Here is a 26,039-nt window from a genome sequence, read left to right on the forward strand (position 1 = left end):
TGGGCCAGATGTACTAAGCTTGAAAAGTGATAAATATCACAGTGATAAAGTACCATCCAATCGGCTCCTAACTGTCATTTTTCAAACACAGCCTGTAACATGACAATTAGGAGCCGATTGGCTGGTGCTTTATCACAGTGATATTTATCATTTATCAGGCTTAGTACATCTCACCCTCTCTCTCTCTCTCTCTCTCTCTCCCTCCCTCCCTCTCTCTCACTCTCCTATATGCATCGGAAATCATCGTAAGAAAAATCTAGCGATGGAAAGAAATCATCACCATCGCAGGGTTAAACATCGGCCGTCGACCCCATTCGACCGATGGTTCCGATTAAACAGGCCTATACTGCATGCACTTCAGCCTCCGACCTCAAGATGGCGCTGTTATATTCCCTGCTCCATGTGAGGCGAGATAATGTTACTCTTATTCTGCAGTGCTCTTGTCATCGTCTACGGAGGCCGGATCTTCCGAGTTGCCTTTGTGTGCCCGGCCGGTGAGGCACCGAGGAGTCTCCGGTAAGGTTATCGGGTTGTGCTTGCACCGTGGTGTCTGTACACAGGGGAAACTGGTGTGATGACGTCCGGCGGCGCCCGCGCTGCCTGTATGAGGGGGGAAGGCTCCCTACCCTGAGCTTGTGTGTACAGACACCCACTGTATATAGAGTTCTACAAATAGGCCGGAACCCTCATTAAACACGTCTCCTCCTCCTCTTTTTTGCTGATCCACTGATCTGTATCATATGGCTTTACAGCAATTGTTGAACTACAAGTCTCACCATCTCTAACTGGTAGGCCCTGGTGGGACCTTAAGTTCCACAACAGTTGCTTGCAGAGGCACAGGTTGCATGTTGCTTATATAAGTTTATGTTCCTTTAAGTCCACTCTATATTATTGCACGCTGTGTAATAACTGTACCTGACATGCCCAGCATTATTATCAGTGTCATTTAATCACTGGTCCCCATAAACAGCCTTCCAGATAGTAGCATCTGACCTGGACACACACCTGTATGATCGCTGGGCTGATCTTTTGTTTCCTCACCTCTTTATGCAATATCATATGAGTGTGTACGCACTCTTTGGTCATGTTTTATTGGATGAATATAGATTGCACTGAAAGATCTCATCTTGTGTGAGTCTGTACTCACAGTGAGATCCTTGCTATGCCTGATTTTGACTATGCGATTTCCCTAGAACTCCCCAGAGCCCAGATAGCACAGATTTTGATTACGTGTCAGTTTTGACTATACTTTGTACTAGACGGTACACTAGATAGTCAAGACTGACTTGCCGGCACAATCTATCTAGCCTTGTGATACCGACCCCGCTGGAGTGCACATTGGGATCAAATCAGTATCGCAAGCTGCCTAACATGTTGAGATGTGCACTGAAGGGCCCCATACACTACTGCGATATGTCCGACCGTCATGTCGCAGGCGATCACCCCGGCAGCTTCCCGGGCGGCAGGATCGCCCAAGATACATCGTATGCTGTCCTTTTGCATATGATATCTCTTGTGCGATCCCAGCCATGCCTGCGGGGTCCGACATATCACGAGTCCAGCACGTTCAATCTGGAGGATCCGATCCGATGCTTACGGGAACGCGCATCGGATCAGAAACCCCTCCAAAATGCCAGTTTTGACTTGCTATATCAGGGCGAATGCCTAAAATCGGGCATTATCGATCTAGTGTGTGGGGCACTTAACTTTCCGTAGGATTTTCCCCGCTTATCCCCCATTCAATCAGTTATCAGCCCCAGACCTCTCAGCCTGGGATGGTATTAGAAAATAGGGGGGAAAGATGGCGTGGTGTTCCCCCTATTTTTCCATTAAATAGCACTGGGCTGAAAAAGCCAGGGCACTGATGCTATAGCAGAGATACAAACAGGTCTCCTTGCCATAACTGCAAACAGCCCCAAACCCTGGGTTGCTGTTATGGTTGTAGCTTCAGCCCAGTGACGGTTATTGGAAAAAAGGGTCGACCCCACGCAGTTTTTCTCACGATTTTCCAATGCCAGCCCATACCAAGAGGTCCAGGGTTGGTGCATATACACCTAATATTGTATATTTGTACACATAGCAAAGCCTACAGCAGAGCAGCGGCTAGAGGAGTTTACATTGGCCTGAAATCTATAAAGGGTACAGCTGTACAATATTTTCACCCAATATTTTGGTCAGATGACGTTTGCAAGTTAGCACGTGTCAGCACTGTGATTGAGACTTCCGACCGTAAGTGAAATCGAAAGTAAAACCGCATTGAAAGTGTGATTGAACAGCTGTGTACCCAGCTTTACGCTCCATACTATAGATTTTTCTTTTTTCCTCCTATTGTGACCACACATAACCAGCCCTCATTCTGGGTTGGGTATAGGATCCCGACAGTTAGGATGCCAGTGGTCAGAATGGCGATAGCAGCATCCTGGCGGTCGGCATTCCAACGCATTTTAGTAAGTTTGCTAACCCTTCTCCTTGCCATCCCCCCCTTACACAGTCTAAGCCTAACACTCTCATCCTCTGTCATGATTTTGGTGCCGGAACCTTGATCGTTTGGATGCTAACTACATCCTCTCATTCTAAGTAGACGGTTAATACCTATAAAGACAATCATTGGTGAAAGTCAGCATCTTTTTAATTGTCATGATGCTATTTGTTTTGAGGTTACGTTTATGAAAAGAGTTGGCATAGGTACATTTATATTTTGTGAAATAATTTTTTTGTGCATGTTTTTGACAGCACTTTAGATATGCACATTTGTTATGGTTTTCGTATCGGTTTTTTATTCTTTTCTTTTTTTTTGCATTTGCAAATAATTCCATAATGCCTGTGGGAGCAAGCTTTTCACATTAATTTTAATGTGGATTCCAGTATGTGCACAAATTGTAGACATGTCATTGAAATAAATGGGATATGCTTGGTACACTAGATAAACACGGGCAGCAAAGCCACCTTCAGTTTCCTTCAATTCATCAGTGCTAGACAGCCCTTACTGACTACCACTAAAACCAGGAGATGAGAAGCATGGAGTCTGCTGGCTGTTGACAAGGAGACCATTGCATTGGTTTCCATCAGTCACAACAAGTTTATTGGGGCTCCTGGAGTACGACCTCAGTATTTCCAGTATAATGTATCCACTATTCCACTGCCTTCCAGGTTGTTCACCCAAGGAATCAAAATACAGCTTCCGTGAGCTCTCCTACATTGTACAAGACCACTCATTCAACAATCCAGGACATGGCAACACAGTACCACCCATCCTTGTTGTGTAAATACATCACCCAGAACACATTACACCCATATCGTGCACACTATGGTAGACATCCAAAAATTACACCACCCAGACCATCCTGGACATAAATATACAACATATAGAACGTATACCATTCCTATATGCTAACAATTACTTCCCCCCCCCCCCCCCCCCCCCCTAACTTTTCAATATATTACAATATCTGATTTTATTAATTATTCTCCCTAGTGCTGCCTGGGGTTTTATATATATATATATATATATATATATATATATATATATATTATAATATAATATAATATTCCCCCCCCCCCTTGATCTCACCTCTTCATGCTGGCTCTTCATCTTTCTCCTCTGGCATGATATACAAACACACACATCCCATGGTACACACACAGGGGGCAGCTCAATTGTTTATGCGCGACTGATCTCCCGATTTGAATTTCTTTTTGTTGAGCCCAAACAGACTGGGTTTAGCCGCATAAAGTAATGACTGCAACGTGGAAAGTGTTGTTTGGCCACCCAAAGAAGAAAATATCAGTTATATTTAATAGCTAGTCAAAGGAATTTTAGGTCTTAGAAGCCCATCAGTTCTTTGTTGCAAGAAACTGTTAAGGAACATGGGGGGTCATTCCGACCCAATTGCTCGCTGCAGTTTATCGCAGTGATCGGGTCGGAATTGCGCATGCGCCGGCGCCGCAGTGCTCCGACGCATGTCGGACGGCCAAAGGCAGTCGTTCAGTAGCGATCGCCTCTGCCTGATTGACAGGCAGAGGCGGGAGGGGGCTGGAGGGTGGCGTTTAGGGGGCGCGGTCCGGCCAACGCTAGCGTGGCCGGACCGTTGGGGGGGGCGGGCCGCGGCGGCTGCGTGACGTCTCTTGTAGCCGCTGCGGACAGTGGCAGCGACAATCAACTCCCGGCCAGCTGCAGGAGCTGCGCTGGCCGGCAGTTACTCCACAAATACAAAAGCATCGCCGCTATGCAATGCTTTTGTATTTGTGCGGCGGAAGGCCAGACTGACATGCGGGGTGGACTAGCCCTGTGCTGGGCGTCCCCCCGCATGTCAGGAAAGATGATCGTAGCTGTGCTAAATTTAGCACAGCTACGATCAACGCTGAATGACCCCCATGGTATTTTCATTCAAAACTATTTAATGGGGAGAATTCAAATGTTTGAAAAGTCATCTGGGTGTCTGTTTTTTCCTGTCTATTAGATAGGAAAAAACAGACACCCATCTAATAGACAGGAAAAAAGACACCCGGATGACTTTTCAAACATTTGAATTTCCCCCAATATGTGATGTTCCATTCCAAAATGTACAAATTAAACATCCTAAACAGTAGTCAGGATACAACCATCAGTTATCAAAACGGGATGCACTTAAAATGCTGGCTGTCGGGATCCCAGCGATTGTCCAGAAAGGAAACCAGGCTTTTCATAAATGTGTTTGAGCTAAGAGTGGTTCTGAACACATTAAAGATGGCAGAAGATCTTCTGGGGAAACCAAAAAGAGTATAGACAGACAATACTACAACCGTGGCATATATAAATCACCAGGGAGGGATAAGGAGCTCCTTAGCAATGAAGGAAACTTTTCGTATTCTGTCTTTAGCAGAGAGCTGGGTCCTGGCTATATCCGCAATTTTTATTCCGGATATAGAAAATTGTAAGACAGACTTTTTAAGTCTCCAGACTATTTTTCCAGGAGAATGTCCTCTGCAAACGGCAATTTTCCAGAGGTAGTGAAGTGGGTACAGCCAGAAATAGATTTCATGGCCTTTCAATTAATCAACAAGACGGGAAGATATTGTTGCAGAAACAGGGATCCGTTGGCGTCCCTAATAGATGCAGTGGTAGTGCCGTGTAAATTTCAACTGGCATACATATTTTCTCTATCGTCCTAGTGGATGCTGGGGTTCCTGAAAGGACCATGGGGAATAGCGGCTCCGCAGGAGACAGGGCACAAAAAGTAAAGCTTTACGATCAGGTGGTGTGTACTGGCTCCTCCCCCTATGACCCTCCTCCAAGCCTCAGTTAGATTTTTGTGCCCGGCCGAGAAGGGTGCAATCTAGGTGGCTCTCCTAAAGAGCTGCTTAGAAAAGTTTAGCTTAGGTTTTTTATTTTACAGTGAGTCCTGCTGGCAACAGGATCACTGCAACGAGGGACTTAGGGGAGAAGAAGTGAACTCACCTGCGTGCAGGATGGATTGGCTTCTTGGCTACTGGACATTAGCTCCAGAGGGACGATCACAGGTACAGCCTGGATGGTCACCGGAGCCTCGCCGCCGGCCCCCTTGCAGATGCTGAAACGAGAAGAGGTCCAGAATCGGCGGCAGAAGACTCCTCAGTCTTCTTAAGGTAGCGCACAGCACTGCAGCTGTGCGCCATTTTCCTCTCAGCACACTTCACACGGCAGTCACTGAGGGTGCAGGGCGCTGGGAGGGGGGCGCCCTGGGAGGCAAATGAAAACCTTTTTTGGCTAAAAATACCTCACATATAGCCTCCGGGGGCTATATGGAGATATTTAACCCCTGCCAGAATCCACTAAAGAGCGGGAGACGAGCCCGCCGAAAAAGGGGCGGGGCCTATCTCCTCAGCACACAGCGCCATTTTCCTCACACAGCTCCGCTGGTCAGGAAGGCTCCCAGGCTCTCCCCTGCACTGCACTACAGAAACAGGGTAAAACAAGAGAGGGGGGGCAAAATTGTGGCAAAACTATATTATTAAAGCAGCTATACAGGGAGCACTTATTATAAGGCTATCCCTGTCATATATAGCGCTTTTGGTGTGTGCTGGCAAACTCTCCCGCTGTCTCCCCAAAGGGCTAGGGGGGTCCTGTCTTCGTTAAGAGCATTCCCTGTGTGTCTGCTGTGTGTCGGTACGTGTGTGTCGACATGTATGAGGACGATATTGGTGTGGAGGCGGAGCAATTGCCAAATATGGGGATGTCACCTCCTAGGGGGTCGACACCAGAATGGATGCCTTTATTTATGGAATTACGGGATAGTGTCAACACGCTAAAGCAGTCGTTTGACGACATGAGACGGCCGGACAATCAATTAGTGCCTGTCCAGGCGCCTCAAACACCGTCAGGGGCTGTAAAACGCCCTTTGCCTCAGTCGGTCGACACAGACCCAGACACAGGCACTGATTCCAGTGGCGACGGTGACGAATCAACCGTATTTTCTAGTAGGGCCACACGTTATATGATTTTGGCAATGAAGGAGGCGTTACATATTGCTGATATTACAGGTACCACAAAACAGGGTATCATGTGGGGTGTGAAAAAACTACCTATAGTTTTTCCTGAATCAGATGAATTAAATGAGGTGTGTGATGAAGCGTGGGTTGCCCCCGATAAAAAAATGCTAATTTCAAAGAAGTTATTGGCTTTATACCCTTTCCCGCCAGAGGTTAGGGCGCGCTGGGAAACACCTCCTAGGGTGGACAAGGCGCTCACACGCTTATCAAAACAAGTGGCGTTACCCTCTCCTGAGACGGCCGCACTTAAAGATCCAGCAGATAGGAGGATGGAAAATATCCAAAAAAGTATATACACACATACAGGTGTTATACTACGACCAGCTATAGCGACAGCCTGGATGTGCAGTGCTGGGGTAGCTTGGTCAGAGTCCCTGATTGAAAATATTGATACCCTGGATAGGGACAATGTTTTACTGTCTTTAGAGCAAATAAAGGATGCATTTCTTTATATGCGTGATGCACAGAGGGATATCTGCACACTGGCATCACGGGTAAGTGCTATGTCCATTTCGGCCAGAAGAAGTTTATGGACGCGACAGTGGTCAGGCGATGCGGACTCAAAACGGCATATGGAAGTTTTGCCGTATAAAGGGGAGGAGTTATTTGGTGTCGGTCTATCGGATTTGGTGGCCACGGCTACAGCCGGGAAATCCACCTTTTTACCTCAAGTCACTCCCCAACAGAAAAAGACACCGACTTTTCAGCAGCCCTTTCGTTCCTTTAAAAACAAGAGAGCAAAGGGATATTCATATCTGCCACGAGGCAGAGGAAGGGGGAAGAGACAGCAACAGGCAGCTCCTTCCCAGGAACAGAAGCCCTCCCCCGCTTCTACAAAAGCCTCAGCATGACGCTGGGGCTTCTCAAGCGGACTCGGGGGCGGTCGTCTCAAGAATTTCAGCGCGCAGTGGGCTCACTCGCAGGTAGATCCCTGGATCCTGCAGATAATATCTCAGGGGTACAGGTTGGAACTAGAGACGGATCCACCTCGCCGTTTCCTGAAGTCTGCTTTACCAACGTCCCCCTCCGACAGGGTGACGGTCTTGGAAGCCATTCACAAGCTGTACTCTCAGCAGGTGATAGTCAAGGTACCCCTTTTACAACAAGGAAAGGGGTATTATTCCACTCTATTTGTGGTACCGAAGCCGGATGGCTCGGTAAGACCTATTCTAAATCTGAAATCCTTGAACCTGTACATAAAGAAGTTCAAGTTCAAGATGGAGTCACTCAGAGCAGTGATAGCGAACCTGGAAGAAGGGGACTTTATGGTATCCTTGGACATCAAGGATGCGTATCTCCACGTTCCAAATTTACCCCTCACACCAGGGGTACCTCAGGTTCGTCGTACAGAACTGTCACTATCAGTTTCAGACGCTGCCGTTCGGATTGTCCACGGCACCTCGGGTCTTTACCAAGGTAATGGCCGAGATGATGATTCTTCTTCGAAGAAAAGGCGTATTAATTATCCCATACTTGGACGATCTCCTAATAAGGGCAAGGTCCAGAGAACAGCTAGAGATGGGATTAGCACTGTCTCAAGAAGTGCTAAAACAGCACGGGTGGATTCTGAATATTCCAAAATCCCAGTTAATTCCGATCAATGCACAAGAGTCCTGGGAAAAATGGTGGCTTCTTACGAAGCAATTCCATTCGGCAGATTCCACGCAAGAATTTTCCAGAGGGATCTGTTGGACAAATGGTCAGGGTCGCATCTTCAGATGCACCAGCGGATAACCCTGTCTCCAAGGACAAGGGTATCTCTTCTGTGGTGGTTGCAGAGTGCTCATCTATTGGAGGGCCGCAGATTCGGCATACAGGATTGGATCCTGGTGACCACGGACGCCAGCCTGAGAGGCTGGGGAGCAGTCACACAAGGAAGAAACTTCCAGGGCGTGTGGTCGAGCCTGGAAACGTCTCTTCACATAAACATTCTGGAACTAAGAGCAATCTACAATGCTCTAAGCCAGGCAGAACCTCTGCTTCAAGGAAAACCGGTGTTGATCCAGTCGGACAACATCACGGCAGTCGCCCATGTGAACAGACAGGGCGGCACAAGAAGCAGGAGTGCAATGGCAGAAGCTGCAAGGATTCTTCGCTGGGCAGAGAATCATGTGATAGCACTGTCAGCAGTGTTCATCCCGGGAGTGGACAACTGGGAAGCAGACTTCCTCAGCAGACACGACCTTCACCCGGGAGAGTGGGGACTTCATCCAGAAGTTTTCCACATGCTGGTAACCCGTTGGGAAAGACCAATGGTGGACATGATGGCGTCTCGCCTCAACAAAAAACTGGACAGGTATTGCGCCAGGTCAAGAGATCCGCAGGCAATAGCTGTGGACGCGCTGGTAACGCCTTGGGTGTACCAGTCGGTGTATGTGTTTCCTCCTCTGCCTCTCATACCAAAAGTATTGAGAATTATACGGCAAAGAGGCGTAAGAACGATACTAGTGGTTCCGGATTGGCCAAGAAGGACTTGGTACCCGGAACTTCAAGAGATGGTCACGGAAGATCCGTGGCCTCTACCTCTGAGAAGGGACTTGCTTCAGCAGGGTCCCTGTCTGTTTCAAGACTTACCGCGGCTGCGTTTGACGGCATGGCGGTTGAACGCCGGATCCTAAAGGAAAAAGGCATGCCGGAAGAAGTCATTCCTACTTTGATTAAAGCAAGGAAGGAAGTAACCGCGCAACATTATCACCGCATTTGGCGAAAATATGTTGCGTGGTGCGAGGATCGGAGTGCTCCGACGGAGGAATTTCAACTGGGTCGATTCCTACATTTCCTGCAATCAGGATTGTCTATGGGTCTCAAATTGGGATCTATTAAGGTTCAAATTTCGGCCCTGTCGATTTTCTTCTAAAAAGAATTGGCTTCAGTTCCTGAAGTCCAGACTTTTGTTAAGGGAGTGCTGCATATACAGCCCCCTGTGGTGCCTCCAGTGGCACCGTGGGATCTCAATGTTGTTTTGGACTTTCTCAAATCTCATTGGTTTGAACCACTAAAAACTGTGGATTTGAAATATCTCACATGGAAAGTGACCATGCTACTAGCCCTGGCTTCGGCCAGGAGAGTGTCAGAACTGGCAGCTTTATCTTACAAAAGCCCATATCTGATTTTCCATTCGGACAGGGCAGAACTGCGGACTCGTCCGCATTTTCTCCCTAAGGTGGTGTCAGCATTTCATCTGAACCAACCTATTGTAGTGCCTGCGGCTACAAGCGACTTGGAGGACTCCAAGTTGTTGGACGTTGTCAGAGCTTTAAAAATATACATTTCAAGGACAGCTGGAGTCAGGAAATCTGACTCGCTGTTTATACTATATGCTCCCAACAAGTTGAGCGCTCTTGCGTCTAAGCAGACTATTGCTCGCTGGATTTGTAGTACGATTCAGCTTGCACATTCTGTGGCAGGCCTGCCACAGCCAAAATCGGTAAAAGCCCACTCCACAAGGAAGGTGGGTTCTTCTTGGGCGGCTGCCCGAGGGGTCTCGGCATTACAACTCTGCCGAGCGGCTACGTGGTCGGGGGAGAACACGTTTGTAAAATTCTACAAATTTGATACCCTGGCTAAGGAGGACCTGGAGTTCTCTCATTCGGTGCTGCAGAGTCATCCGCACTCTCCCGCCCGTTTGGGAGCTTTGGTATAATCCCCATGGTCCTTTCAGGAACCCCAGCATCCACTAGGACGATAGAGAAAATAAGAATTTACTTACCGATAATTCTATTTCTCGGAGTCCGTAGTGGATGCTGGGCGCCCATCCCAAGTGCGGATTATCTGCATTACTTGTACATAGTTACAAAAATCGGGTTATTATTGTTGTGAGCCATCTTTTCAGAGGCTCCGCTGTTATCATACTGTTAACTGGGTTTAGATCACAGGTTGTACGGTGTGATTGGTGTGGCTGGTATGAGTCTTACCCGGGATTCATAAATCCTTCCTTATTGTGTACGCTCGTCCGGGCACAGTACCTAACTGAGGCTTGGAGGAGGGTCATAGGGGGAGGAGCCAGTACACACCACCTGATCGTAAAGCTTTACTTTTTGTGCCCTGTCTCCTGCGGAGCCGCTATTCCCCATGGTCCTTTCAGGAACCCCAGCATCCACTACGGACTCCGAGAAATAGAATTATCGGTAAGTAAATTCTTATTTTCCCCAATTCCAATGCTTCTGTGAATTCTAAGGAAAATAAAACTGGAAAGGATTTAGGTAATACTGGTAGCACCATACTGACCAAAGAGACATAGTGAAAATGGCCGTGGGTTTGGGAGTTTCCGGTTCTGCTGTAATAAGGCTCAGGACATTTAGGGGTCGATTCAATTCGGCAACTTATGAATAGCACCGGGAATTAGCTCCCCACACTATTCAATTCAGCTAAAGTTAAGTCGGCGAATGCCCGTTCTCGCTGACTTAACAGGTAGTTTTGTCGGAAGAACAGGCATTTTCCGACTTAACTACCCGCGGCGATGCTGATTCCCGACAGAATCGGCGCCGTGCGGCATCACTTTTGTCGGTTTTCTTCTCTCACCCCCCGGGGATGAGAGATGAATTCCCGACAATTGGGGGTAACTAGCAGCTGAATTGAATAGCGCCGGGAGCTAATTCCTGGCGCTATTCATAAGTTGCCGAATTGAATGGACCCCTTAGAGACTAAATTTAATGGCATGGCTCTTGAAGCCTAAATTTTAAAGAAGAGGCTTTTTATTTTTTTATTTTTATTTTTTTCAGATTCAGTAATTCATACTATGATTGAAGCCAGGAAAAAGGTTTCTGCAGATAATTATCATAGGACTTGATACAATTCAGCGCAAATTGAACAGCGCCAAGAACGATCTCCCCAGAGCTATTCAATTCAACGTGCTGTTATGTCGGAGAATGCTGGTTCTAGCTCCTTTAAACATGGTGTTTAGTCGTGAGAACTGGTATTCACCGACATAGTGCCGGGCACGCTAAGAGCAGAAAAGAACATTACGTCAGTAGTTTTATTGGATTTCTGCTCACACCCTAGGAGGGGTGCGAGATGAAATCCTCAACTCCGGCATAACATCGCGCTGAATTGAGTTGAGCCCATAGAGTCTGGAAAAGATGTATTTTGTGCACATTCTTAGTTTTCATTACCTAGAGTCCAGTCACTTTTGTCTATGTAGAATTGATGGTTTACAGCCAGTTAAGATTTCAGCTCATTCCACTTGCTCAGCGGATACATCAGGGGCAGCACGCCATGGAGCAGTTATGTAGAGCAGCTGCATGGTCCTTTGTTTATGCATTCACCAAACTTTACAGTTTTCGTGAGTTCAGTGAATCTGACTTTGGATGTAAAGTATTACATTCCAAAAAGTCTGGATGCAACTTCCCCTAGGGGCAGCTTTTGTATATCCCATGGTTATGAAGTGTCCCCCAGGTGAAGGAAAGTGAAAACAACATTTCTTGGCACTTACCATTTAAATCTGACTTCATCTGGGGGACACTTCGATCCCTCCTTAATTTGTTGAGCATACACATTTAGCTAGCATCATCGTTGGCAACGACTATGTGTGCCTGGCTGCGGCTATTTGCACCTGTTATCGCGCGGTGTAAAGACTATGGGCCACAATTATACGTATGGGCGCATGCTCCGTGAGGGAAAACAGTTGCTGGTGCGAGCAGCCACAATGGGGTCTGGGACTCAAGGTCGACAGCAATTAGGTCGACACCACTTAGGTCAACATGGACAAAAGGTTGCATCTGTATGAGAAATACAGACATAGTTTAATACAGACTTATTAGTTTCTTCTTCAACCTGTCCTTGATGCTCTTTAAAGGGCCCCATACACTACAACGATATGTCTGAGGCTGAAGTCGGAGACGATTTCCCTTGAACTCTCCCGGGAGTTTCCCGAGAGTGGTTCCATATGATTTGGTACATTTTGCATGCAATATATCGTATGCGATCCCAGCCATACCTGCGGGAACCGACATATCACGAGTGCAGCACTAACGACCTAGAGTAGTCGAACCAACGCCCACGGGGTCGCGCATCGGATCGGATACACAGCCAAAATGCCCGATTTCACCCAATATATCGGGCCGAATGCCCAGATTGGGCTGAAATCGGGCATAATCGTTCTAGTGTATGGGGCCCTTAAGTTCAAACTTGAGGGGTTGGAATAGAGGAGTTTATATACTGCTAAAAGTTAGCTTGTTAAGTGCTGATGCCTGTATCCCTCACTAACCCCATGGTTACTGTAAGTGTCCCCCAGATAAAGTCAGAGAGAAAATTTAATTGCTAAGTACCTACAAAAATCTTATTTCTCTGACGTCCTAGTGGATGCTGGGAACTCCGTAAGGACCATGGGGAATAGCGGGCTCCGAAGGACGCTGGGCACTCTAGAAAGATTTATGACTACCTGGTGTGCACTGGCTCCTCCCACTATGACCCTCCTCCAAGCCTCAGTTAGATTTTGTGCCCGGCCGAGGTTGGATGCACACTAGGGGCTCTCCTGAGCCCTTAGAAAGAAAGTATAGATTTAGGTTTTTTATTTTCAGTGAGACCTGCTGGCAACAGGCTCACTGCAGCGAGGGACTAAGGGGAGAAGAAGCGAACTCGCCTGCTTGCAGCCGGATTGGGCTTCTTAGGCTACTGGACACCATTAGCTCCAGAGGGATCGACCGCAGGCCCAGTCCTTGGTGTTCGGTCCCGGAGCCGCGCCGCCGTCCCCCTTACAGAGCCAGAAGCAAGAAGAGGTCCGGAAAATCGGCGGCAGAAGACATCAGTCTTCACCAAGGTAGCGCACAGCACTGCAGCTGTGCGCCATTGCTCCTCACACACACTTCACACTCCGGTCACTGAGGGTGCAGGGCGCTGGGGGGGGGGGCGCCCTGAGCAGCAATTATAACACCTTGGCTGGCAAAAATACCACAATATATAGCCCCAGAGGCTATATATGTGGAAAATACCACTGCCAGAATCCAGAAAAAAGCGGGAGAATAGGCCGCGGAAAAGGGGCGGAGCTATCTCCTGCAGCACACTGGCGCCATTTCTCCTTCACAGATCCGCTGGAAGGAAGCTCCCTGGCTCTCCCCTGCAGTCTACACTACAGAAAAAGAGAGGGGGGGCACTAAATTTAGGCGCTGTATAAATTATATAGAAAAAGCAGCTATAGGGGACATAACTCAGTTAGTCCCTGCATTATATAGCGCTCTGGTGTGTGCTGGCATACTCTCACTCTGTCCCCCCAAAGGGCTTTTGGGGGTCCTGTCCTCTGTTGGAGCATTCCTTGTATGTGTGCGGTGTGTCGGTACGGCTGTGTCGACATGTTTGATGAGGATAATGATGTGGAGACGGAGCAGATGCCTTTAGAAGGGATGTCACCCCCTGCGGGGCAGACACCTGAGTGGTTGAGCTTATGGAGAGAAATGAGTGCACGTATAGACTCCTTACATAAGAAATTTGACGACATGCCAATTGTGGGACAGCCGACTTCTCAGCTCGTGCCTGTCCAGGCGTCGCACAGGTCATCAGGGGCTCTAAAACGCCCGCTACCTCAGACCGCAGACCCAGATGTCAACACTGATACTGACACCAGTGTCGACGACGATGAGTCTAATCTGATGCCCACTAGGGCCATTCACTGCATGATTGAGGCAATGAAAGAGGTGTTGCACATTTCTGATATAAATACAGGTACCACTAAAAAGGGTATTATGTTTGGGGAGAAAAAACTACCCGTAGTTTTTCCCCCATCAGATGAATTAAATGAAGTGTGTGAAGAAGCGTGGGCTTTCCCTGATAAAAAATTGGTAATTCCTAAGAAGGTACTAATGGCGTTCCCTTTCCCGCCAGAGGATAGGTCACGTTGGGAAACACCTCCTAGGGTGGATAAAGCGCTCACACGTTTGTCTAAAAAGGTGGCACTACCGTCTCCGGATACGGCCGCCCTCAAGGAACCTGCTGATAGAAAGCAGGAGGCGATCCTGAAGTCTGTATATACACACTCAGGCATTATACTTAGGCCAGCTATTGCGTCAGCTTGGATGTGCAGTGCTGCCGCTGCGTGGTCAGATAAACTGTCAGAAAATATTGACACATTAGACAGAGACACGATCCTGTTAACCATAGACCATATAAAAGACTCAGTCTTATATATGAGAGATGCACAGAGGGAAATCTGCCGACTGGCATCTAAAGTTAGTGCATTGTCCATTTCTGCTAGGAGAGGCTTATGGACTCGCCAGTGGACAGGAGATGCAGATTCTAAAAGGCACATGGAAGTGTTGCCATATAAGGGTGAGGAATTATTTGGGGATGGTCTCTCGGACCTAGTTTCCACAGCAACGTCTGGGAAGTCAGCATTTTTACCCCATGTCCCCTCACAGCCTAAGAAGGCGCCGTTTTATCAGGTTCAGTCCTTTCGGACCCAGAAAAACAGGCGTGGAAAAGGCGGGTCTTTTCTATCCAGAGGCAGAGGTAGGGGAAAAAGGCTGCAACAAACAGCAGGTTCCCAGGAGCAAAAGTCCTCCCCCGCTTCTTCTGCCAAGTCTGCCGCATGACGGTGGGGCTCCACAGGCGGAGCCTGGTATGGTGGGGGGGCCGCCTCAAGAATTTCAGCGATCAGTGGGCTCGCTCACAGGTGGATCCCTGGATCCTTCAAATAGTTTCTCAGGGGTACAAACTGGAATTCGAGGCGTCTCCACCCCACCGGTTCCTAAAATCTGCCTTGCCGATTGCTCCCTCAGACAGGGAGGCGGTGCTAGCGGCAATTCACAAGCTGTATTCCCAGCAGGTGATAATCAAGGTACCCCTACTTCAACAAGGCCGGGGTTACTATTCCACACTATTTGTGGTACCGAAACCGGACGGTTCGGTGAGACCCATTTTAAATTTGAAATCCTTGAACACATACATAAAAAAATTCAAGTTCAAGATGGAATCGCTCAGGGCGGTTATTGCGAGCCTGGAAGAGGGGGATTACATGGTATCCCTGGACATCAAGGATGCTTACTTGCATGTCCCCATTTTCCATCCTCACCAGGAGTACCTCAGATTTGTGGTACAGGATTGCCATTACCAATTCCAGATGCTGCCGTTTGGACTGTCCACGGCACCGAGGGTATTTACCAAGGTGATGGCGGAAATGATGATACTCCTTCGAAAAAAGGGAGTTTTAATTATCCCGTACTTGGACGATCTCCTAATAAAAGCGAGGTCCAAGGAACAGTTGTTGGTGGGAGTAGCACTATCTCAGGAGGTGCTGCACCAGCACGGCTGGATTCTGAATATCCCGAAGTCACAGCTGGTTCCGACGACACGGCTACTGTTCCTGGGTATGATTCTGGATACAGTCCAGAAAAAAGTGTTTCTCCCGGATGAGAAAGCCAGGGAGTTGTCATCTCTAGTCAGAGACCTCCTGAAACCAAAACAGGTATCAGTGCATCGCTGCACGCGGGTCCTGGGAAAGATGGTGGCTTCTTACGAAGCAATTCCCTTCGGCAGGTTCCATGCCAGAATCTTTCAGTGGGACCTGTTGGACCAGTGGTCCGGATCGCATCTTCAGATGCATCGCTTGATAACCCTGTCTCCAAGAACCAGGGTGTCTCTACTGTGGTGGCTGCAGAGTGCCCATCTTCTAGAGGGCCGCAGGTTCGGCATACAGGACTGGGTCCTGGTGACCACGGATGCCAGCCTTCTAGGCTGGGGGGCAGTCACACAGGGAAGAAACTTCCAAGGACTATGGTCGAGTCAGGAGACTTCCCTTCACATAAATATTCTGGAACTAAGGGCCATCTACAATGCCCTAAGTCAAGCAAAATCCCTGCTCCTACACCAGCCGGTGCTGATCCAGTCAGACAACATCACGGCAGTCGCCCATGTAAATCGACAGGGCGGCACAAGAAGCAGGATGGCGATGGCAGAAGCCACAAGAATCCTCCGATGGGCGGAGAATCATGTACTAGCACTGTCAGCAGTGTTCATTCCGGGAGTGGACAACTGGGAAGCAGACTTCCTCAGCAGACACGACCTCCACCCGGGAGAGTGGGGACTTCATCCAGAAGTCTTCCAGATGCTGGTAAACCGTTGGGAAAAACCACAGGTGGACATGATGGCGTCCCGCCTCAACAAAAAGTTAAAAAGATATTGCGCCAGGTCAAGGGACCCTCAGGCGGTAGCTGTGGACGCTCTAGTGACACCGTGGGTGTACCAGTCGGTTTATGTGTTCCCTCCTCTGCCTCTCAAACCAAAGGTATTGAGAATAATAAGAAAGCGAGGAGTAAACACAATTCTCGTGGTTCCGGATTGGCCAAGACGAGCGTGGTACCCGGAACTTCAAGAGATGCTCTCAGAGGACCCGTGGCCTCTACCGCTCAGACAGGACCTGCTACAGCAGGGGCCCTGTCTGTTCCAAGACTTACCGCGGCTGCGTTTGACGGCATGGCGGTTGAACACCGGATCCTAAAGGAAAAGGGTATTCCGGAAGAAGTCATTCCTACGCTTATTAAGGCCAGGAAAGATGTTACGGCAAAGCATTATCACCGCATATGGCGGAAATATGTTGCATGGTGCGAGGCCAAAAAGGCCCCAACAGAGGAATTTCAACTAGGTCGATTTCTGCATTTCCTGCAAGCAGGAGTGAATATGGGCCTAAAACTAGGCTCCATTAAAGTACAGATCTCGGCTCTGTCGATTTTCTTTCAAAAAGAACTAGCTTCAGTACCTGAAGTTCAGACATTTGTGAAAGGAGTGCTGCATATTCAGCCCCCGTTTGTGCCTACTGTGGCACCTTGGGATCTCAACGTGGTGTTGAGTTTCTTAAAATCACATTGGTTTGAGCCACTGAAAACCGTGGATCTGAAATATCTCATGTGGAAAGTGGTCATGTTATTGGCCTTGGCTTCAGCCAGGCGAGTGTCAGAATTGGCGGCTTTATCATGTAAAAGCCCTTATCTGATTTTCCATATGGATAGGGCAGAATTGAGGACTCGTCCCCAATTTCTCCCTAAGGTGGTGTCAGCGTTTCACCTGAACCAGCCTATTGTGGTGCCTGCGGCTACTAAGGATTTGGAGGACTCCAAGTTGCTAGACGTTGTCAGGGTCCTGAAAATATATGTTTCCAGGACGGCTGGAGTCAGAAAATCTGACTCGCTGTTTATCCTGTATGCACCCAACAAGCTGGGTGCTCCTGCTTCTAAGCAGTCTATTGCTCGCTGGATTTGTAGTACAATTCAGCTTGCACATTCTGTGGCAGGCCTGCCACAGCCAAAATCTGTAAATGCCCATTCCACAAGGAAGGTGGGCTCATCTTGGGCGGCTGCCCGAGGGGTCTCGGCTTTACAACTTTGCCGAGCAGTTACTTGGTCAGGGGCAAACACGTTTGCAAAATTCTACAAATTTGATACCCTGGCTGAGGAGGACCTGGAGTTCTCTCATTCGGTGCTGCAGAGTCATCCGCACTCTCCCGCCCGTTTGGGAGCTTTGGTATAATCCCCATGGTCCTTACGGAGTTCCCAGCATCCACTAGGACGTCAGAGAAAATAAGAATTTACTCACCGGTAATTCTATTTCTCGTAGTCCGTAGTGGATGCTGGGCGCCCATCCCAAGTGCGGATTGTCTGCAATACTTGTAAATAGTTATTGTTAACTAAAGGGTTATTGTTGAGCCATCTGTTGAGAGGCTCAGTTGTTTTCATACTGTCAAACTGGATATAGTATCACGAGTTGTACGGTGTGATTGGTGTGGCTAGTAAGAGTCTTACCCGGGATTCTAAATCCTTCCTTATTATGTCAGCTCGTCCGGGCACAGTGTCCTAACTGAGGCTTGGAGGAGGGTCATAGTGGGAGGAGCCAGTGCACACCAGGTAGTCATAAATCTTTCTAGAGTGCCCAGCCTCCTTCGGAGCCCGCTATTCCCCATGGTCCTTACGGAGTTCCCAGAATCCACTACGGACTACGAGAAATAGAATTACCGGTGAGTAAATTCTTATTTTTTTTTAGCACTCATTTGATACTTCTGAGCCTTGCATGTAAGGTTGAAATTGCCCACGTCAGATCACATTTAATACGATTTTAAACATGCATTAATCACATAACGTTGGCCAAAAGCATCACAAATATGCAAAACCTGAAAATATCTTGTATTGTTCTATTACTTTGTAAGGTATACATTTTCTCTGACGTCCTAGTGGATGCTGGGACTCCGTCAGGACCATGGGGATTAGCGGCTCCGCAGGAGACAGGGCACAAAAATAAAAGCTTTAGGACTAGGTGGTGTGCGCTGGCTCCTCCCCCTATGACCCTCCTCCAAGCCTCAGTTAGGTTTTTGTGCCCGTCCGAGCAGGGTGCAATCTAGGTGGCTCTCCTAAAGAGCTGCTTAGAAAAAGTTATTAGGTTTTTTATTTTCAGTGAGTCCTGCTGGCAACAGGCTCACTGCAACGAGGGACTGAGGGGAGAAGAAGTGAACTCACCTGCGTGCAGGATGGATTGGCTTCTTAGGCTACTGGACACCATTAGCTCCAGAGGGATCGAACACAGGCCCAGCCATGGAGTCCGGTCCCGGAGCCGCGCCGCCGACCCCCTTGCAGATGCCGAAAAGTGAAGAGGTCCAGAAACCGGCGGCAGAAGACTTTTCAGTCTTCATGAGGTAGCGCACAGCACTGCAGCTGTGCGCCATTGTTGTCAGCACACTTCACACCAGCGGTCACTGAGGGTGCAGGGCGCTGGGGGGGGGGCGCCCTGGGCAGCAATGATAATACCTTGTTCTGGCTAAAAATACATCACATAAAGCCCCTGGGGCTATATGGATGTATTTAACCCCTGCCAGGTCTCACAAACACCGGGAGAAGAGCCCGCCGAAATAGGGGGCGGGGCCTATCTCCTCAGCACACAGCGCCATTTTCCTGCACAGCTCCGCTGCGAGGAAGGCTCCCAGGACTCTCCCCTGCACTGCACTACAGAAACAGGGTAAAAAAACAGAGAGAGGGGGGGCACTTTTTTGGCGATATTGATATATTAAGCTGCTATAAAGGAAACAACACTTCTGTAGGGTTGTTCCTATATATTTATAGCGCTTGGGTGTGTGCTGGCAAACTCTCCCTCTGTCTCCCCAAAGGGCTAGTGGGGTCCTGTCTTCGATAAGAGCATTCCCTGTGTGTCTGCTGTGTGTCGGTACGTGTGTGTCGACATGTATGAGGACGATGTTGGTGTGGAGGCGGAGCAATTGCCGGTAATGGTGATGTCACCCCCTAGGGAGTCGACACCGGAATGGATGGCTTTGTTTATGGAATTACGTGATACTGTCAGCACGTTACAAAAATCAGTTGACGACATGAGACGGCCGGCAAACCAGTTAGTACCTGTCCAGGCGTCTCAGACACCGTCAGGGGCTGTAAAACGCCCTTTACCTCAGTCGGTCGACACAGACCCAGACACGGACACCGAATCTAGTGTCGACGGTGAAGAAACAAACGTATTTTCCAGTAGGGCCACACGTTATATGATCACGGCAATGAAGGAGGCTTTGCATATCTCTGATACTGCAAGTACCACAAAAAGGGGTATTATGTGGGGTCTGAAAAAACTACCTGTAGTTTTTCCTGAATCAGAGGAATTGAATGAAGTGTGTGATGAAGCGTGGGTTAACCCCGATAGAAAACTGCTAATTTCAAAGAAGTTATTGGCATTATATCCTTTCCCGCCAGAGGTTAGGGCGCGCTGGGAAACACCCCCTAGGGTGGATAAGGCACTCACACGCTTATCAAAACAAGTGGCGTTACCGTCTCCTGAAACGGCCGCCCTCAAGGATCCAGCTGATAGGAGGCTGGAAACTACCCTGAAAAGTATATACACTCATACTGGTGTTATACTGCGACCAGCCATCGCCTCAGCATGGATGTGCAGTGCTGGGGTGGTTTGGTCGGATTCCCTGACTGAAAATATTGATACCCTGGATAGGGACAGTATTTTATTGACTATAGAGCAATTAAAGGATGCTTTTCTTTATATGCGAGATGCTCAGAGGGATATTTGCACTCTGGCATCGAGAGTAAGTGCGATGTCCATATCTGCCAGAAGAAGTTTATGGACGCGACAGTGGTCAGGTGATACGGATTCCAAACGGCATATGGAAGTATTGCCGTATAAAGGGGAGGAATTATTTGGGGTCGGTCTATCGGATTTGGTGGCCACGGCAACAGCCGGGAAATCCACCTTTTTACCTCAGGTCCCCTCCCAACAGAAAAAGACACCGTCTTTTCAGCCGCAGTCCTTTCGTTCCTATAAGAACAAGCGGGCAAAAGGACAGTCATATCTGCCCCGAGGCAAAGGAAAGGGTAAGAGAGTGCACCAAGCAGCTCCCTCCCAGGAGCAGAAGCCCTCCCCGGCTTCTGCAAAGCCCTCAGCATGACGTTGGGGCTTTACAAGCGGACTCAGGGGCGGTGGGGGGTCGACTCAAGAATTTCAGCGCACAGTGGGCTCACTCACAGGTGGACCCCTGGATCCTCCAGGTAGTATCTCAGGGTTACAGGTTGGAATTCGAGAAGTCTCCCCCTCGCCGGTTCCTAAAGTCTGCTCTGCCAACGTCTCCCTCAGACAGGGCGACGGTATTGGAAGCCATTCACAAGCTGTATTCTCAGCAGGTGATAGTCAAGGTACCCCTCCTACAACAGGGAAAGGGGTATTATTCCACACTATTTGTGGTACCGAAGCCGGACGGCTCGGTAAGACCTATTCTAAATCTGAAATCTTTGAACCTGTACATACAAAAATTCAAGTTCAAGATGGAGTCACTCAGAGCAGTGATAGCGAATCTGGAAGAAGGGGACTTTATGGTGTCCCTGGACATCAAGGATGCTTACCTGCATGTCCCAATTTGCCCTTCACATCAAGGGTACCTCAGGTTCGTGGTGCAAAACTGTCATTATCAGTTTCAGACGCTGCCGTTTGGATTGTCCACGGCACCTCGGGTCTTTACCAAGGTAATGGCCGAAATGATGTTTCTTCTGCAAGGAAAAGGCGTATTAATTATCCCTTACTTGGACGATCTCCTGATAAGGGCAAGGTCCAGAGAACAGCTGGAGGACGTAGTAGCACTAACCCAAGTAGTGGTTGCAGAGTGCTCATCTGTTAGAGGGCCGCAGATTCGGCATACAGGACTGGGTCCTGGTGACCACGGATGCCAGTCTGAGAGGCTGGGGAGCGGTCACACAGGGAAGAAACTTCCAGGGAGTGTGGTCAAGCCTGGAGATGTCTCTTCACATAAATATACTGGAGCTAAGAGCGATTTACAATGCTCTAAGCCTGGCAAAACCCCTGCTTCAGGGTCAGCCGGTGTTGATCCAGTCGGACAACATCACGGCAGTCGCCCACGTAAACAGACAGGGCGGCACAAGAAGCAGGAGGGCAATGGCAGAAGCTGCAAGGATTCTTCGCTGGGCGGAAGATCATGTGATAGCACTGTCAGCAGTGTTCATTCCGGGAGTGGACAACTGGGAAGTGGACTTCCTCAGCAGACACGATCTACACCCGGGAGAGTGGGGACTTCATCCAGAAGTCTTCCACATGATTGTGAACCGTTGGAAAAAACCAAAGGTGGATATGATGGCGTCCCGCCTCAACAAAAAACTGGACAGGTATTGCGCCAGGTCAAGAGACCCTCAGGCAATAGCTGTGGACGCTCTGGTAACACCGTGGGTGTTCCAGTCAGTGTATGTGTTTCCTCCTCTGCCTCTCATACCAAAAGTACTGAGAATTATACGGCAAAGGGGAGTAAGAACGATACTCGTGGCTCCGGATTGGCCAAGAAGAACTTGGTACCCGGAACTTCAGGAGATGCTCACGGAAGATCCGTGGCCTCTACCTCTAAGACGGGACCTGCTTCAGCAGGGACCGTGTCTATTCCAAGACTTACCGCGGCTGCGTTTGACGGCATGGCGGTTGAACGCCGAATTCTAAGGGAAAAAGGCATTCCGGAAGAGGTCATCCCTACCCTGGTAAAAGCCAGGAAGGAGGTGACTGCACAACATTATCACCGCATTTGGAGAAAATATGTTGCGTGGTGTGAGACCAGGAAGGCCCCGACGGAGGAATTTCAACTGGGTCGATTCCTACATTTCCTGCAAACAGGATTGTCTATGGGCCTCAAATTAGGGTCCATTAAGGTTCAAATTTCGGCCCTGTCGATTTTCTTCCAGAATGAATTGGCTTCAGTTCCTGAAGTCCAGACTTTTGTAAAAGGAGTACTACATATACAGCCCCCGGTTGTGGCCCCAGTGGCTCCGTGGGATCTTAATGTAGTTTTGGATTTTCTCAAATCCCATTGGTTTGAGCCACTCAAATCGGTGGATTTGAAATATCTTACATGGAAAGTAACCATGCTACTGGCACTGGCTTCAGCCAGGAGAGTGTCAGAATTGGCGGCTTTATCGTATAAAAGCCCATATCTGATTTTCCATTCGGACAGGGCAGAACTGCGGACGCGTCCTCAGTTTCTGCCTAAGGTGGTTTCAGCGTTTCACCTTAACCAGCCTATTGTGGTGCCTGCGGCTACTAGCGATTTGGAGGATTCCAAGTTGCTGGACGTTGTCAGGGCATTGAAAATATATATTTCAAGGACGGCTGGAGTCAGAAAATCTGACTCGCTGTTTATACTGTATGCACCCAACAAGCTGGGTGCTCCTGCTTCTAAGCAGACGATTGCTCGTTGGATTTGTAGCACAATTCAACTTGCACATTCTGTGGCAGGCCTGCCACAGCCTAAATCTATCAAGGCCCTTTCCACAAGGAAGGTGGGCTCATCTTGGGCGGCTGCCCGAGGGGTCTCGGCATTACAACTCTGCCGAGCTGCTACGTGGTCGGGGGAGAACACGTTTGTAAAATTCTACAAATTTGATACCCTGGCTAAAGAGGACCTGGAGTTCTCTCATTCGGTGCTGCAGAGTCATCCGCACTCTCCCGCCCGTTTGGGAGCTTTGGTATAATCCCCATGGTCCTGACGGAGTCCCAGCATCCACTAGGACGTCAGAGAAAATAAGATTTTACTTACCGATAAATCTATTTCTCGTAGTCCGTAGTGGATGCTGGGCGCCCATCCCAAGTGCGGATTGTCTGCAATACTTGTACATAGTTATTGTTACAAAAAAATCGGGTTGTTATTGTTGTGAGCCGTCTGTTCAGAGGCTCCTACGTTTGTCATACTGTTAACTGGGTTCAGATCACAGGTTGTACGGTGTGATTGGTGTGGCTGGTATGAGTCTTACCCGGGATTCAAAATCCTTCCTTATTGTGTACGCTCGTCCGGGCACAGTATCCTAACTGAGGCTTGGAGGAGGGTCATAGGGGGAGGAGCCAGTGCACACCACCTAGTCCTAAAGCTTTTATTTTTGTGCCCTGTCTCCTGCGGAGCCGCTAATCCCCATGGTCCTGACGGAGTCCCAGCATCCACTACGGACTACGAGAAATAGATTTATCGGTAAGTAAAATCTTATTTTTAATGTGCCAAAGGGAAAAATACTGAGAAGTTATTTACCTATACAATGCATGTTTTAGATACACTGGTGAGTAACATCTGTTTTTCATTTCAAAATACAGTTTGTATTTAAGTCATAACTCTTTAAAGGCTGCAATCTATGCATTTTAAATTAAGGCTTTTCATTAGGCTACACTTTATTTAAATTTAAACATATTCATTGCTCAAAACACTTATTTTACTTCCTAAAAGTAAAAAAAACAAAAAAAAAAATGTACAGAAAGTTTGCGTAACATCTGCCATTTTAAAATATTCATGAAGGTTGTTCTTCCTGTTTGGAATGTAAAGTACAATAAGTTATGTTGTAGAATTTTGCACTGTTTTCTTCTTATCCTTATGTCCTATACCTCAGCCAAATATCACTTACACCTGATATCATATTACTCAACCAAAAACTGTTGTACAAAATACCAGACACTTTCATCCCAGCTTATCACCCAAACAGCAAAATTCCCACTCAGCCAGGTTTCCCCCTCCAGATCCTTCTTTGAGACCCATGATGATTCGGTCAGCCAGTATGTTAAGTTATTCTGTAGAAGGCTTCAGTATTGCCTACCATTCCCAATAAATGTTCTCTTACTTCCTAGAGGATGCTGGGGTCCACATTAGTACCATGGGCTATAAATAGGCACACCAGGAGCCATTGGCACAGTTTGAGTGTGTGGGCTGGCTCCTCCCTCTGCCCCTCCTACCAGACTCAGTTTAGAAAATGTGCCTGGAGGAGCCGGTCACTGCTAGGGGAGCTCTCCAGAGTTTCTCTAGTAAAGTTTATTTTTAGAGTTTATTATTTTACAGGGAGGCTGCTGGCAACAGCCTCCCTGCTTCATGGGACTAAGGAGGGGAGTAGTGTCTACCCTGTGGGCTCTGGACACTGAGCTCCAGAGGGGATAGATCGTTCCCCGCCACAGGGGTTCGCTCACCCCAGCAGCATGCCGCCATCCCATTACAGAGCTGAAGATCGGTGGCGAGTGAGTCACCGACCCCCCTAGAAAGCGGGGGCCGGTGTGAAGATGACGGCATCAGGGTAGGAGCGCAGTATTAACTGCGCTCCGGAGGCTCAGCGGTACATAGTGTGGCGCTGTGAGGGGTGCCCTGAGCCAGCGCCTACACTGGTCACACAACCTGTCGGGGTCCCGGGATCTCAGCCAGCATAAATCCTCAGGCCAGTATAATCCTATGAAGAGCGGGAAGACAGCGCCATTTTTTGGGGCGGAGCTTCTCAGCAGACCCAGCAGCGTTCAGCGCCATTTCCTGCCTGCACAATGCTGTCAGTGAAGAGCAAGTCTCTCCACAGCAACTCCAGCTATCTCTCACGGTACCAGGGGGTTGTAGAATGGGGGGAGGAGGCTACAAAATGACTGTGTAACCTATTAAGGTGCACAATCGGCGCTGATAGGGGCTCTCCCTTTATATTAAAAGTGCTGTGTGTGGGTTGGCTCCAATGTCTGTGTCTCTCTTGCCATTCTTGGGGGGGGGGGGGGGGGGGGGGCTCTGTCTGTACTCCCCTGGCAGTCTGGCCCAGTTCTGGTACATCAGGGCTCCCCGCTGTATATTCACATAAACGTGCTCTGGCACAGATCATGCAGGATGATACCGATTCTGATACTGCAGACGGGAATGTGTTGCGGGGGGCAGCATCTTTTGCAAAAGGGGTGCAGTTGATGATAGAGGCTATTAGGGATGTGTTGAATATTGCTGATACAACACCCGAGCAGGTTGAGGAGGCTTACTTCACTGAAAATAAGAAAGCCTCGCTAACCTTCCCTGCGTCAAAGGAATTAAAAGCTATATTTGAAAAGGCTTGGGAAAACCCGGATAAAAAATTCCAGATACCTAAATGGGTTCTGGTAGAGGATAGGAAAAATGGGAAAACCCGCCTATTGTTGACGCGTCAGTATCCAGACTCTCAAAAAAGGTGGTTTTACCTGTTCCAGGATCTACCGCCTTGATAGAGCCGGCTGATCGTAAAATTGATAATACGCTCAAATCCATGTACACGTCTTCTGGGCGATCCTACGTCCCACTATTGCCAGTGCTTTGATTG

General features: G+C 48.5%; 1 protein-coding gene across 1 annotated transcript in view; it reads left to right on the forward strand.

Moving 5' to 3' along the window:
* The first annotated feature begins 376 nt into the window (after positions 1–376).
* ZBTB39 (zinc finger and BTB domain containing 39) overlaps positions 377–26,039 on the forward strand; it is a 47,995-nt gene continuing 22,332 nt past the window's right edge. The window contains exon 1 of the mRNA XM_063952447.1: positions 377–516. The gene's annotated coding sequence lies outside the window, so the exon portion shown is untranslated. The remainder of the gene's footprint in view (positions 517–26,039) is intronic.

This window comes from Pseudophryne corroboree, chromosome 2 (genome assembly GCF_028390025.1).
Source record: "Pseudophryne corroboree isolate aPseCor3 chromosome 2, aPseCor3.hap2, whole genome shotgun sequence".
NCBI classification, from domain to species: domain Eukaryota; kingdom Metazoa; phylum Chordata; class Amphibia; order Anura; family Myobatrachidae; genus Pseudophryne; species Pseudophryne corroboree.